The sequence below is a fragment of the Acyrthosiphon pisum genome, chromosome A2 (genome assembly GCF_005508785.2).
Source record: "Acyrthosiphon pisum isolate AL4f chromosome A2, pea_aphid_22Mar2018_4r6ur, whole genome shotgun sequence".
Lineage (NCBI taxonomy): Eukaryota > Metazoa > Arthropoda > Insecta > Hemiptera > Aphididae > Acyrthosiphon > Acyrthosiphon pisum.
In genome coordinates this window covers 93,181,366-93,184,466 of record NC_042495.1, presented here as the reverse complement: position 1 = coordinate 93,184,466, position 3,101 = coordinate 93,181,366, and the positions used below count along the sequence as shown (strand labels likewise).

The window sequence follows — 3,101 nt, the reverse complement described above, 5'->3', positions numbered from 1 at the left end:
CTGATACGATAATATAGAAAATATCAAGTCAGTCACGGCGGTTTTAACTTATATGGAATAAAAAATTAAACGTTTTAATTCATAATTCTTATACATAATTCTTCTTCTTCTATGAGTTTTCCTATCCGTTCCGGATGTTGGATATCATATTTGCAATGTCATTCCTGTCAAGTGATGCCCGAAATAAATCAATCGATTGTGCCAGTTGCGGAGATTCTTCATCCAAGATATTCGTCTTCTTCCGACACTTCTTTTTCCTTCTATCTTTCCTTGTAATATAAACTGGAGTATATTATATCGTTGATTATTTATCATAATGTGTCCAATATATATTCATAAGCTTCCGTGTTTTTATTGTAGTTAATAGCTCCTTTTGTTTACCCATCTTAATACACATAATAAACATAATTAAACAATTTATTACTACCTTTAAATTATATTAAAACAATTTAAAAATTATTGAGAAACGAAAAGTGTTCTTTATTTAGGAACGAGGAATGGAACTACCTAGTTTCTTTATTGAAGCCAAGAAAAAGGAACGATTTAGTTCCATTTTAACAAGATGAACTAAAACTAATTCATTTTTCCAAGCACTGTACTTAGGTAGGTATATCATATTACATTTTGAATAAAAAATTGCAAAATATTAAATATTAATAATATTTTAAACGTCGCGATTCAAACGCTTGTAAGACTGACGGTTAGATTGGTGATAATTAGCTAAAATGACATGTAAATTTATTCCGAAATCTATAGGTATAATACTAATATACGTTATGTATTTCGTATAATTATATGTATCAATCGACGAAATTCCGACGTCACGTCAAACACGCCGTTTTACAATTATTATTATTATCATAATTATATTGTCATCGTTGATAGTCATTACTGTCGGATATCTTATATATACAGCTGGCAGGCTGTCAATTTAGGTCTTTGATATACAGTGCAGGTAACAAAGCGAAAAGCGTTTAGATGATTACAAACGCATTGATCGGGATCGTCATCATTATTGCCGCTGAGTTTTCACCGTTATCTCTAAAATTGAAACTTAAACGGCGTACAATATTATGTGTAGGGGGCAGTGAGCAGGCGCGTATATAATATAAGCATAATATCATTCCAAATTTACAATATAGTGAACCGTATGTGGGATAAACCGAGACGAGACGAAATCTAAAATTACGATGACATCAAATATATGTTATAATAATATGTATATGTGCATAGGCGTGCATAGCTGACTTCAATTTCTGTTCGAGCCTGAAACAATAAATTAGTGCCCTCTAATGGCTCGGACAATGACCCTAATTTTTTTTTACACTCATCTACATACACTCTAATTATGTTGCATAATAATTGTGCTATCGATATCGATAAGAATAAAACTAATAGGAATAATATCTCACAATATTTTACAGCACAGTGCACATCAAAAATCTAAACATTACTAAACACAGTAATAAACAGCCAACATAGCGGTTAGATTATTGTGGGGGGAGGGGCAATTTACGATCTTTCATTTTAAAGTGACTAATATTGTCTTATAATGAAGGTACTTATGGGTTTATCTTTGAAGGTGCTGTGCATCCACGAGCCGGTGAGAGTCCGCTGGTCTTGATATTAAACAATGTCATAGATGTATTAATATACTATTATTAACCCATTATAATGTCTGTAGTTGTTGTCGTACACACATTTTTTTTTTGTTATTTGTTAGATGAATAAAATTGGCGTAGTGGTACGCTCAAATATTTTTAATTGTATTACAAGTAAATCACAGCAAGTCGGTTCATGCAACTTTTACCCTTAGACACGGTCAATGCCCAAATGTTTCAATTAATAACATACCTATCCCACCACTCAATGCTGTTAAATATTTAGGATTAATCCTTGAACAAAAATTAACGTGGAACAAACATATAAGAGCTAAAAGATTGATCCTTAACGCTCGATGTAGATCGCTAAAAACAATATTATCAAAAAATAAATTTACTAGCTTAAAAACAAAACTACTTGTATATAAAACTCTCCTAAAGCCAATATGGACATACGGGTTACAACTCTGGGGATCGGCCAAAAAATCAAATATAAACAAAATTCAAGTCTTTCAGAACATTACCCTTAGAAAAATCACTAACGTTCCCTTCTACGTCTCTAATTTAACTCTCCACCAAGATCTAGGTACCTATTCTACCTGTTGTAACTGAAGTGAAACTATTTTCCAACCTTTTTTTTCGACAGACTTGAAAATCACCCTAACCCACTAATAAAAGAGCTACATACCTTCTCACTCCCTGGAAATCCACAACGTAGACTTAAAAGGAAATGGTGTCGTGACCATTTAAATGAAATATCCCTTAATTACCCTAAATATAACGTCAAGTAAGTAAGTGCCACTAATGGGTGGCTTCTTCTTCAAGCAATCCATGTTTTTTTTTAAACTCTTATCTTATACGCTTATTGTGCAAAATGTATAGATTGTGTATGTGCATTTGTAAAAAAAAAAAAAAATTTTATTACACTATCACGAAAAATAAAATTTCCACGACCACGAACACAATATTATCATTGCAATATAATAATCACTCTAACAAAACTTATACCTACGCAAACTTTACCATGCCACCAAAAAATTTCCGGTCGACCTCGGGATCTGCCGGCTCGCCCTGTGCACACGTCTATGTGTATGTGTGGTACAATAATATAATATTGTATGCTATCATAATAACGTGTTGTTTTCAACACTCTTTCCGCGCTGCTCACGCCAATGGGCGATCGTCACAACGCAAACAATAATAAATACACGCCACTGGAGTAGTGGCGTGACGAAGCGGTGTCGATCGGTCGTCCTTATAACAATATTATTATTACGACACGATTCTAGGGTGACCGCGTGACGATAATAGTAAAAACAATAATAATAAAAGTATAATATATCGCAGGTAAAGCGACTCGAATTATTGTGATGATTTTTTTTTAAATGTCAGCTAGCCTTTATCTAAAACGTTATCAATTATTATTAGACGACTTGTGGATCGCACGCACTCAACGATTGGGATGCTTACGAGTTGGTTCCCAATCACAGACTTGTTAGT

At 33.2% G+C, this 3,101-nt stretch overlaps 1 long non-coding RNA gene across 1 annotated transcript; it reads left to right on the top strand.

Annotated features, from left to right (window-relative positions):
- Nucleotides 1–1,278: 1,278 nt before the first annotated feature.
- LOC115034246 lies at nucleotides 1,279–2,506 on the top strand. The gene is made up of 2 exons (XR_003839594.1): nucleotides 1,279–2,187; nucleotides 2,248–2,506. It is a non-coding gene; the product is annotated as an uncharacterized LOC115034246 (long non-coding RNA).
- The last annotated feature ends 595 nt before the right edge of the window (nucleotides 2,507–3,101 follow it).